This window comes from Pelodiscus sinensis, chromosome 26 (genome assembly GCF_049634645.1).
Source record: "Pelodiscus sinensis isolate JC-2024 chromosome 26, ASM4963464v1, whole genome shotgun sequence".
Classification (NCBI taxonomy): domain Eukaryota; kingdom Metazoa; phylum Chordata; order Testudines; family Trionychidae; genus Pelodiscus; species Pelodiscus sinensis.
Window position 1 is genome coordinate 8618957 of NC_134736.1, and position 12460 is coordinate 8631416.

A 12460-nucleotide genomic window follows, 5' to 3' on the forward strand; every position below is an offset into this window, starting at 1 on the left:
GGGATGGACCGAAGACAGTGACCAAGCCATTTGTCTCATGCCATCCCTCTCCAGCCTTCCACAAACCTTGGGCAGGGACACCACTCCTACCCCCTGGCTAATACCACTCCATGGACCCAGCCTCCATGACTTGATCTCACTTCCCTTTAAACTCTGTTCTAGTTCCAGCCTTCACAGCCTCCTGCAGCAAGGAGTTCCACAGGTTGACTCTTTGCTTTGTGAAGAACAACTTTCTGTTACTAGTTTGAAGCCTGCTTACCCATTCCTTTCCTTTGGTGTCCTCTAGTCCTCCTTTATGGGAACTAATGAAGAACTTTTCTGTATGCACCCTCTCCACCCAACTCCCGCTTTTAGAGACCTCTATCCTGTCCCCCCTCCGTCTCCCCTTTTCTAAGCTGAAAAGTCCCAGTTTCTTTAGCCTCTCTTCATATGGGACCTGTTCCCAACCCCTGATCATTTTAGTTGCCTTCCCCTTTCCCAGCCTCTCTCTTCCCCTCTCCCACCTCCTTTTCCCAGTCTCCCCCAGTTTTGTTCAATAAAGACAGATTCCATTTTTGAACACAATTGTCCTTTATTTTGTACATCAAGAAAAGGGGCTAGGGAAGGGTAAGTGGAAGGAGGTGAGGGAGGAATGGGGTACGAGCCCCCGATGGGGAGGACTGGGCTGGCTCTGCGGGCTTCTGGGGGTGGAAGCTCTCCTGCAGCCCCCCAATTGCCCCCTCTCCCCACATGGCAACCTGCAGCAAGTGCAGCCGGGCTGATGGCCGAGTGGTGTGATGTGCCCAGGTGGGTACTCCAGGCACTCCAAGCCAGGACTGCTTTGCAAGCGGGGCACCCCTGAGAACTGTCTATCCGGGGTGGGGGTCGGGACCCTTTAAGCGCAGCCCTCTGCTAGCCTGAGACAGCATCTCCATGATCTAAGTCCTCCTCTGATGCCCTGCTGGCACTGCTTCCGGCCATCCTTAAGCCCTATTCAGGGTCCACTTAATGTGGACACGCTAGTTCGAATTAGCAGAACACTAATTCGAACTAGTTTTTAGTTCTAGACGCGTTAGTTCAAATTAGCTTAGTTCGAATTAACTAATTCGAACTAAGTTAGTTCGAATTAGCGCTGTAGTGTAGACGTACCCTGAGAGCCCCAGTGCTCTTAAGGAGGATGAAAGTCTCAAGGGAACAGAGCATTCAATGGGAGCAGAGGGAAACCATCCCGTAGTTGGGATCCTCCTCCCAGAGGATGTTGCGGTATCTTCTCGCACTGAGGATACCTCTGAGTGGGGGAGGGAATGCCAGTTAGGAAGACGCAGGTGTTAGTAGTGGGTGATTCGATTGTTAGAAACCTAGATAGTTGGGTTTGTGATGACCGGGAGAACCGTATGGTCACTTGCCTGCCTGGTGCGAAGGTTGCAGATCTCTTGAGGCATCTAGACAGACTTATGTGTAGTGCTGGGGAGGAGCCGGTGGTCGTGGTACATGTAAGTACCAGTGACATAGGGAAGGGTAGGAGAGATGTCCTGGAAGCCAAATTTAGGCTGCTAGGAAAGAGACTGAAATCCAGGACCTCTATGGTGGCATTCTCGGAAATGCTTCCAGTTCCACGCGCAGGGCCAGGTAGGCAGGCGGCGCTTCAGAGTCTCAATGCGTGGATGAGACGATGGTGTAGGGAAGAGGGGTTTAGATTTATTAGGAACTGGGGACACTTCTGGGAGAGGGGGAGCCTATACAGGAAGGATGGGCTCCACCTAAACCAGGGTGGAACCAGACTGCTGGCACTAAACAGTAAAAAGGCCGTAGAGCAGTTTTTAAACTAAGAGATGGGGGAAAGCCGATTGGTGCGGAGATGCACGTAAATCGGAGGGAGACTTATCTTAGAGGAGAATCCATTGATAGAGATTCTCTAAGCTGTAGTCAGAAAGAGAGATGGGGAGAGGGCAAACCATTGGCCAGAGCAGACAAACAACCGCATACAAAGGAATCCAATGCATCAGGGAAGGGCAGACAAATAAGCAGTGGCAAATTTTTAAAGTGCTTGTACACAAATGCTAGGAGTCTGACTAATAAGATGGGTGAACTGGAGTACCTCGTATTAAATGAGGAGATTGACATAATAGGCATCACCGAAACCTGGTGGAATGAGGAAAATCTATGGGACACAATCATACCGGGATATAAAATATATAGAAAGGATAGAGCAGGCCGGCTGGGTGGCGGAGTGGCACTGTATGTGAAAGATAATGTAGAATCAAACGAAATAAAAATATTAAGTGAATCAACATGTTCAGTAGAATCACTATGGATAGTAATGCCATGCTCCAATAATAAGAAATTAGCATTTCAATGTCAGTATCGCTGCCCCGGTCAGGTGGTTGGTAATATAGCCCTACTGCTAAGGGAGATTAGAGAGGCTACCAAAATAGAGAACTCTATAATAATGGGGGATTTTAATTGCCCCCATATTGACTGGATCCATGTCACCTCAGGAAGAGAAGCGGAGATAAAATTTCTCAATGGCTTAAATGACTGCTTCTTGGAGCAGCTGGTACAGGAACCCACAAGGGGAGAGGCAATTCTCGATTTAGTCCTGAGTGGAGTGCAGGATCAGGGCCAGGATATAACCGTTACAGGACCGCTTGGGAATAGTGACCATAATATAATAACATTCAACATTCCTGAGGTGGGAAGAACATCTCAGCAGTCCAGCACCCTGGCATTTAATTTCAAAAAGGGGAATTACACAAAAATGAGGAGGTTTGTTAAACAGAAATTAAAAGGCACAGTGACTAGAGCCAAATCCCTGAAAGCTGCATGGAAACTTTTTAAAGACACCATAATAGAGGCCCCACTTAAATGTATACCCCAAATTAAAAAGCATAGCAAGAGACCTAAAAGAGTCACCGTGGCTTAACCACCATGTAAAAGAAGCAGTGAGGGACAAAAAGGTATCTTTTAAGAAGTGAAAGTCCAATCCTAGTGAGATAAATAGAAAAGAACATAAACACTGTCAAATCAAGTGTAAAAATGTAGTAAGAAAAGCAAAAAAAGATTTTGAGGAACAGCTAGCCAAAAACTCAAAAAGAAATAACAAAATGTTTTTTAAGTTCATTAGAAGCAGGAAGCCTGCTAAAAAACCTGTGGGTCCCCTAAATGATCAAGCTATAAAAGGAGCAATCAAGGATGATAAAGCTATTGCAGAGAAACTAAATGATTTCTTTGCTTCAGTCTTCACAGCTGAGGACGTTGGGGAGATTCTGGAATCTGCACCGTCCTTTGTGGGTGATGAATCTGAGGAACTGTCCCAGATTGAAGTGTCATTAGAGGAGGTTTCAGAACAAATAAAAAAACTTAATGTTAATAAATCTCTGGGACCGGATGGCATTCATCCAAGGGTTCTAAAAGAACTCAAATGGGAAATTGCTGAGCTATTATCTGTGGTTTGTATCCTATCCTTTAAATCGGCTTCCGTACCTAATGACTGGAAGGTAGCCAACGTGACACCAATATTTAAAAAGGGCTGTAGAGGCGATCCTGGCAATTACAGACCGGTAAGTCTAACTTCAGTTCCGGGCAAATTAGTCGAAACAATAGTAAAGAATAAAATTGTGAAGCATATAGAAGAACATAATTTGTTGGACAAAAGTCAACATGGTTTCTGTAAAGGGAAATGCTGTCTTACTAATCTGTTAGAGTTCTTTGAAGGGGTTAACAAACATGCGGACAAGGGGGATCCAGTAGATATAGTATACTTAGATTTTCAGAAAGCCTTTGACAAGGACCCTCACCAAAGGCTCTTGGGTAAATTACATGGCCATGGATAAGAGGGAAGGTCCTTTCTTGGATTGAGAACTGGTTAAAAGACAGGAAACAAAGGGTAGGAATAAATGGTAAATTTTCAGAGTGGAGAGGGGTAACTAGTGGTGTCCCCTAAGGGTCAGTCCTGGGACCAATCCTTTTCAACTTATTCATAAATGATCTGGAGAAAGGGGTAAGCAGTGAGGTAGTAAAGTTTGCAGATGATACCAAACTGTTTAGGATAGTCAAGACAGAAGCAGACTGTGAGGGACTCCAAAAAGATCTCACTAAACTGAGTGGTTGGGCAACAAAATGGCAAATGAAATTTAATGTGGATAAGTGTAAAGTAATGCACATTGGGAAAAATAACCCCAACTATACGTACAAATCAGGAAAGAGATCTTGGAGTTATCGTGGACAGTTCTCTGAAAACTTCCATGCAGTGGTGGTCAAAAAGGCAAATAGGATGCTAGGAATTATTAGGAAAGGGATAGAAAATAAGACCCAGAATATCCTACTGCCCCTGTATAAAAATATGGTACGCCCACATCTTGAATACTGTGTACAGATGTGGTCTCCTCACCTCAAAAAAGATATTTTGGCCTTGGAAAGGGTTCAGAAAAGGACAACTAAAATGATTAGAGGTTTGGAACGGGTCCCATATGAGGAGAGGTTAAAGCGACTGGGACTTTTCAGTTTAGAAAAGAGGAGACTGAGGGGGGATATGCTAGAGGTTTATAAAACCATGAGTGGTGTGGAGAGGGCTGATAAAGAAAAGTTATTTATTAGTTCCCTAAATAGAAGAACTAGAGGACACCAAATGAAATTAATGGGGAGCAGGTTTAAAACTAATAAAAGAAAGTTCTTCACACAGCGTGTAGTCAACCTGTGGAACTCCTTGCCAGAGGAGGCTGTGAAGGCTAGGACTATAATAGAGTTTAAAGAGAAGCTAGATAATTTCATGGAGGTTAGGTCCATAAAAGGCTATTAGCCAGGGGATAAAATGGTGTCCTTGGCCTCTGTTTTTCAGAGGCTGGAGAGAGATGGCAGGAGACAAATCGCTTGATCATTGTCTTTGATCCACCCTCTCTGGGGCACCTGGTGTTGGCCACTGTTGGCAGACAGGATACTGGGCTAGATGGACCTTTGGTCTGACCCAGTACGGCCGTTCTTATGTTCTTATGAGTCTTATGAGTGCTGACAAAATACTGAGAGCAACTCCTCCTTACTGAGGGCACTGCTGTTTTACTCCAGTGGTGGATCTGGTCCTCCAGTAAATAAAAAAAAGACTTGTCATCTCTGGGGAATGTCAGGAGCACAACACCCACCGAATATCAGCTGGAATGCTTCAGCCAGGCACACTGACAGGGAAAGAACACTGTCACCTCACCTCCTCGCCTAGTGATGTGTGTTACCTCAGGATCACAGACAGCCCTGGGTACAGAGCAGTTTGAAGGTTCAGCATCTCTGTACCCACTAGCTCTTGCTCTGATAGCAAGGGCCACTAACTCTTGGTTAGCATGGAGGCAAAGGCAACTGGGATTCCGTGGGACAACTTCAGAAAAATAAAAGAAGCAAAGGGAGCAGAAGACTAAAAAACCAAACCTTTTTTCTGGGCAGGGCTCGTCCCTGAGGCTAAAATTCGCTTGTCATAATTAAGCCCTGAAATGACACATTCTCCGTTCAAGCCTTAACTGTCAGTGAAAAGGAGCAATGGGCTGTAACAATTAAAAGCCAGTTAATTGGCAAAAGAGCTTTATCTTAATGACTCCAAAGGGTATAATCTGTTACAGGAGGAAAAGCTCTGAGCCTGTCATGGTCTGGAAATGTCAAACACAATTGAGATAAATCTGGGTACCCACCCCCTCCCAGAGATCCAGTGATGGGCCAAGTCTACATGCGATCTAGCCCTACCGTGGCCCTCAGTGGCCTGCAAGACAACAAGAAAAGGGGTTCGCCAGATACCTGGTTGTGCTAGGGTTTCATGCGGAATTACTGGAATTCAGCTGCCTCGCCTACCCCTTCACCCATGAAGCACAGAGGAGCAGAATGTGAGAAAAGGAGGGCGGGAGGGGAAGGTAATGGAAAGTTCTGGGCATTACTCGGTGCACATTTTGTTCCAGTTTTTCAAAACGCTTAGCTCCCAGTTAGGTCCCAGTGTAGCTTTTGTCATTCCCACGAGGGCACTTTTAAAAATCTGGCCCTTTGAGTCTGGGCTGAAGGTTTGCCTGGACTATGGCTTTTACTGCCTCTTCTTGGTGGAGCGTTCATCACGCTTGCTCTGTGGTAGCGACAGATGGTTTGCAAATATGGGGCACTCAGTCTGCTCTGACTTTCTGCTCCTTTTCCAGAACAGGGCTGAGAAGTGCAGACCAGCTCCCCTGCCCGGGCAGTATGGCCGCTGATTTGTCTTTCATTCTGTTCCACAAGGTGCCAGCTGCTCTTGAAACAAACGATTGCAGTGGCTTATGGTGATGGCTTTCCTCCTCGATCTCTGCAAAGAGAAAGGGTACGTCTAGACTACCGCGTTTTGTCGACGGAAGTTTTGTCGACAGATACTGTCGACAAAACTTCCGTCGACAATTTGCGTCCAGACACATGGAGTTCTGTCGACAAAGCAAGCCACTTTGTCAACAGAACTCCGTAGTCTGGACGCAACGTTACAGGCAATAACACCTTCTGTCGACAGAACTCTGTCGACAGAAGGTGTTTTGCCTCGTAAAATGAGGTATACCAGCGTTGACAAAACCGCGGAGTTCTGTCGACGTTATGTCGACAGAACTCCGCAGTAGTGTAGACGCTGGTATTGTTTTGTCGACAAAAGTCCACTTTTGTCGACAAAACTAGGTAGTCTAGACACACCCAAACATGTCCTCCTGAAACTGTCGAAACTCCTCCAGAACCATCATGAAGTAAATTGCCTCAGGAGAGACTCTAGAATGAGGTCAGAGCTGAGTCCAGAGTTGCTTCTACCTCCCTACTGTAGACTGAAGCATGGAGAGTGAGACCCTGGGAGCTTTAGGTTTCTGCTGGGAGGGGACACAGAAGGTACATGGAGTTTTACAGGAATCCCACTTGAGTTGCACTGAGGCATAATAATTCACTGAAGGGTGCAAGGTGAGGTGTCTTCTGAGGCTTAGTAGCCCATTGGTCATTATAATCATTGCAATAGATGTGCATGGATAATATTTCAGGTGATATAGAGCTATGCCGATAATTGTGCTTTTACAGTATGGGCATTAAGGCAGGTTGCCAGACAGTAACTAAATGTCCTTTTCAGACAGGAGGTAGTAGATGCTTATCCCTCCATCTGGTCATGTGTGTCTTGTGGATTGTATGTCTTATAATGTCTTTAGGTACCGAGCCAGATACCAGGCATAAGACTGACTTCTACAAGAGAAAAAAACTCACAGGAAAAAGTAACCTAAGGGGTGATGTCCTGTTTCTGACTAAACTCAGTGGATCAGTCTGGCATTTCCGGTAATGCCAGGAAACACCCAACATCCTACGTCTTCGAGACAAGCAGGCAGTGTGTTTTGTCTCATGATAAGGGGATCGCAGCCTGCCTGCTGGAAAGCATCAGTGAGCAATACACTATTAAACAGGAGAGTATCCTATCAATTAAGTCCAGAGTCTACAAAGCAGCTTATGATTTTGTTTTAAATGGAAACAGATTTGCTTCCAATACTTCAATTTCCTAGCGCTCAAATCTCCGGCCTTTGTTAAATGAACTTTTATTTGCTTTCACTATAGGCTTATTGAAGCGCTGTGCAGGAAGAACCCTGCTCCTATTGTATAGGAGTTACTATAGAGAACTCTCTGGGTGTCTGGCTGGTGAGTCTTGCCCACATGCTCAGGGTTTAGCTGATCGCCATATTTGGGGTTGGGAAGGAATTTTCCTCCAGGGTAGATTGGCAGAGGCCCTGGAGGTTTTTCGCCTTCCTCTGTAGCATGGGGCACAGATCACAGCTGGAGGATTCTCTGCATCTTGGGGCCTTCAAAGTATTTGAAGGCTTCAATATCTGAGAGATAGGTGAGAGGATTATTCTAGGAGGGGTGGGTGAGATTCTGTGGCCTGCGCTGTGCAGGGGGTCAGACTAGATGATCATAATGGTCCCTTCTGACCTTAAAGTCTATGAGTCTGACCTGAGGTGGAACTGGGGTGTAAATACTGACACTGTCCAGCAGAGCAGGGGGATGTTTTAAAGGCTCTGGGGCTGGAATGCACCTATATCTGTAGAGACACAGTTGGGCCTTCATAGTTCAGGGTGGGGGTGCTTGTGTTGCCTGTGGAGTTAAGGAGCTAACCCTTCTACAGGCATGGACAAGCCCCCAGAAGAGTCTGAGAGAAGCAGAGAGCGGGAAGTTCCAGGAGTGCTGTTAGAGACTGAAGAGACCCCAAAGGTAAAGCCTAAAAGGTTCTAAAACAGAGGTGGGGAACCTCAGGTCTGGGGGGCTGGATGCGGCCCCTGGCTTGTCTGGATCTGGCTCCCGAGGCTCAAGGTACCCCCCATTGGGGATGGAGTACACCAATCTACTAGCCTGGGCCCCTCTAGGCTCTGGTGTGCGAGAGGAGCGTGGAGAATGTCTGTCTCCTTCTCAGTTGGGGGCCACGTCAGTGAGGGCTTGGTTGGTTGTTTTACTTCTCATTTGTGTGCAGCCCCTGACTGATTTTTCTGTGGGTCAGCAGCCCCCGACTCAAAGGTTCTAAGAGGAGGAGCAGACACATGACGCTGCTGGAGAGCTTTGTGGTGAGGTGAATGAGAAGAGTTTTCTTCCTGCTGGGCGGTGAGGTCCCAAAGAGGCTACTGCCATGTGTGTCAAACCAATGCTGATGCCAGGGCCTCCCTGAGGATTCAGGGGGCCTGGGGCAAAGCAATTTCGGGGGCCCCTTCCTGGCACTCCCTGTCTCAGACCTCAGACATTCTTGCAGGGGCCCCTGCGGGTCCCAGGGCTTGGGGCAAATTGCCCCACTTGCCTCCCCCCTCCCCCCCCCCGGGGCAGCTCTGGCTGATGCACAGGCATGACACACCCAGCACTTTCCTTAATCTTAGCCAGTGTCTCTGTTCTTCCCCGAAACCCAGCTCAGAAGCCATGTCTGACCTTTCCCAACATTCCCTCATCCTCACCAGAGGCACAAGCTAGCTCCCGTTCAAGAGTTTGCGCCAAAATGCATTTAAGGGAACGCTGCCTTCGGATCAGGCTTTGCGAGGAGTTAGAGTGAATGCCGAACTGCCTCAGCAGCGTGCTGAGGGCCTGGCGCTCTGTGGCACCAAACTCCATTCCATGGCTTTCGTTGTCCCCAGACAGCTTGGTCTCTAGTTGGCCCAGACAAAGAAATGAGCTACCGCCTTTCTGCTCATTGCTCCTTATCTCATATCTCTGTGGCCTTTTAAAGGGTCTTTCAGTTGCCCTTCATTGGGACTGCAAGGAAATGCTATTCTCACAGTCTGATCTCTGCGATTGAAACCCACAGTCTCCATTAGAAAAAAAAATCAATATTTCCTTCTGTGCACCCCGCACTGGGTAACAAGGGGTTAACCCTGCACTGAAGGCTGAGAAAGCCACACCCCTTTCACCTTACTGGGCATGCCCCAGGTGTATGGATATAAAAGAGAGCAACGCAGCTCAGTTGGGGTTGACTGCTGGAGGGAGAGGACATATACGGCCTGCTCCAGGCAAGGCCCATTGGAAACTCAGGCCAGGAGATGCCACAATCCAGGCTGAAGGCAGAGGCCTCATGGAGTTAGGAGGCACCAAGGAATGGGCCATCCGTGGACCAGGAAGGTGAGATGGAGGCCCGCACCACTGCTGTGAGGATGATGGCAGGGGAAGGTGAGTAGGCTGATGCCGGGGTGTCAGCATGTTCTGGCAGGAGCTTTTCCCTGTTGACTCAGTGGCTGATGCTACAGCCACTAATAGAACTCTGGGCCATGGTTCAGTGGAGAGGGAGGCACTGGACTGCCTTGCCTGGGGATATAACCCCCTCTGTCTCCGCCCCTAACCAGAAAGCCATACTTCCCTGCAAACGGGGACAAGTTTCTGGACTCTGGCCACTGGGCTGTACTGCCCTGAGAATGGGGGCGAGTTTACAGGCTTGCACTCTTTGGCCATACCACGGCAAGATTGAAGGCAAATCTATAGATGTGCGTTGGCGAGACCTAAGCAAGGAACTGCACAGAGGAGGTGGGCGCACTCGCCCACCCTGGGCGTGGGCTTCCCCAGCCATGTTACACCTTCCAAGGAGAGGGTTGCTGGGTTAAGCAGCATCTCCCATCAGCCTCCCAGTTACAGGAGGATTCTTGTTTCTGCATCTCATTACCACGGTGAGACCACATGAGCTGTGGGGTAGGAGCTGCGGGAACATCTCGATGCATATTCCTAACTTTCAGCTCGGTGTTGGCCTGGTCCCAAGAGCGCTCGAGTCTCACTGACATCAGTGGGAGCTCAAAGCCCACTTAGTCCTTTGCAGGAGGCTGCGTCTTGCCAACACCGGCCCACCTCTCTGTGTCCAGCCATCTGTGGCTAGCGTCTAGGCAGAGCCGAGCAGTGCTCTGGATGGACACTGAGAACTGCCCCCGGGAATGTGAGAACACACAAGGGGAACTTTCCACTTTCCCACAACGTGTCTTCTGTTTCAGTGACTAAACTGCAGCGACACTTTCCCTGCTCGTGAAAGCCCGATCTGGCTTCTGAAGCAGACACCACGTGCAGCCAGTTGCCGCGGCGCTGCCTTTTTTCATTATGTTGCACAAACCACTGCAAGACCCTCCGACACATTCTCCCTTCACCGTGGCCTGAATCTGAAGCAGCTGCACTGAACTCAGCTATTCTGGATTTACACCGGCATAGCTGAGAGCAGAGATGCTCCTGCTGAGTCCAGCATGGGGGCTGGAGGAATTTGAAAGGACTTTCCCTCTTCCTGCTGCTTCTCTTCCCGGCCCTTCCTTGCTCCCTCCTGTAGCATGAGTTACATTCCAGAGCTATGGGGACAGTAAATCTTTCATTTATTCACGGAGTCACCCACCCAGGCAGGAGCAGTGAGTGAGAAATGCAGTCTGTGGCGGTTCTCCACTGCTTGTCGCCTCACTAAAGACACATCTATGACAGACTGTCAGGGCAGTTTTTCCAGGGTTTCTATGCATGGCAGAGTGGGCCAGCGTGACATCTCTGACAGCCCTAGAGGGATAGGCCCGTAGCCTAGGACAAACTGTAGCCAGTAGCTAGAGGATTGACTCCTGCAGCCTCACAGAAATTGGCCCACGGGCGGTCGTGTGCCCCCGCACTGGTGGGGGAACTGGCAGGAGGGCCTGGCGCCTGCAGCAGAGATCCAGCCCCCATCACATTCACTAGCATGAGTGGCGGAAACAGAGCAAGGGGACTGCAGGTCGCTCTGCTCTCTGGGACTGCTCTGCGCTCCCTGGCGGGAAGTGGGGCGACTTGGCTGGGGGGAGCAAAGCGAACTGGGGCTGCCTGGCTCTGCTTCGCCCCTCACTGCAGTTGAGTGGGGGGCTGTACCCCTGCTGCCAGCACTGCCCCGCTGGTCTCCCGCTCACTGGGGGAAAGAGGCAGGGCGGGGGTGGAACAAGGGCGGGAAGGAGCCAAATGAGGCAGAGCCTGGGGCAGAGTGGGGTTGTCCCAACTCTGTCCTGGGCTGGGGGGGGATCATGTGTCTGGTGCCCCCTCACCAGTCTCCTCTGATAGTCAGCTCTGCACTTGGAGTCACTGCTCAGGAGAGAGATCTTGGAGTCATTGTGGACAGTTCTCTGAAAACATCCACTCAGTGTGCAGCGGCAGTCAAAAAAGCAAACAATGTTGGGAATCCTTAGGAAAGGGATAGATAAGACAGAAAATATCCTATTGCTGCTATATAAATCCATGGTACACCCACATCTTGAATACTGCATGCAAATGTGGCTGCCCCATCTCAAAAGAGATGTATTGGAATTGAAAAAGGTGCAGAAAAGGGCAACAAAAATGATTAGTGGCATGGAATGGCTTCTGTCTGAGGAGAGATTAATAGGATTGGGGCTTTTCAGCTTGGAAAAGAGATGACTAAGGGGGACACGATAGAGGTCTATAAAATGCCTGGTGTGCAGCAAGTAAATAAAGAAATGCTGTTCCCTAGACCTTGTGTTATAAGAAGGAGTGGTCACCACATAACATGAAGAGGTAGATGATTGAAAACAAACAAGAGGGAGTATTTGCGCATTCCTGGGCTGGTGGAGGGGGGTTGGTGGAATCCATTCCTAACATGACGGCTTTGCCCTGAGATTTCCTTGGGATCATTCATGCAAGGCCACCCAAATCAAAACAGAAAGAAACCAAGCGTTGAGCAGAGAACCCTCCCAACTGTAACTGCTGAATTCCACCCAAGTGCTCAGCTTACAGGGAACATGGCTCGGGAGGTTTCCCCTTTAGGAAACCACATGTCCCAGCCAGTCCCATCCCGGCCCCAGCTGCTGTTCTGGTGAGTTGCATCCTCTGGCTCAGTAGCCTGCTTGCTTGAACGGGAACCCTTCCTTTGCAGCAAAGCATTGCCGAGCTCCGGCCTTTCTGCATTGTCCACCACTAGCTTGCACACTGAAAGGCAACGTGCCCACATCAGGCCACTGGGATGAAAGAGCCACCGGGCAGGGAATGCATCCAACCAGGGGCAGCTTGAGGCGGGCTG

General features: G+C 49.0%; 1 protein-coding gene across 3 annotated transcripts in view; it reads left to right on the forward strand.

Moving 5' to 3' along the window:
* TMPRSS5 (transmembrane serine protease 5) overlaps positions 1-12460 on the forward strand; it is a 245206-nt gene that overhangs the window by 208829 nt on the left and 23917 nt on the right. Inside the window, exon 1 of one of the 3 annotated variants that reach the window (XM_075909415.1) lies at positions 7881-8190. The exons of the other annotated variants lie outside the window; for them this stretch is intronic. The gene's annotated coding sequence lies outside the window, so the exon portion shown is untranslated. Of the gene's footprint in view, positions 1-7880; positions 8191-12460 lie in introns of those variants that run through there. 3 annotated transcript variants of the gene reach the window in all.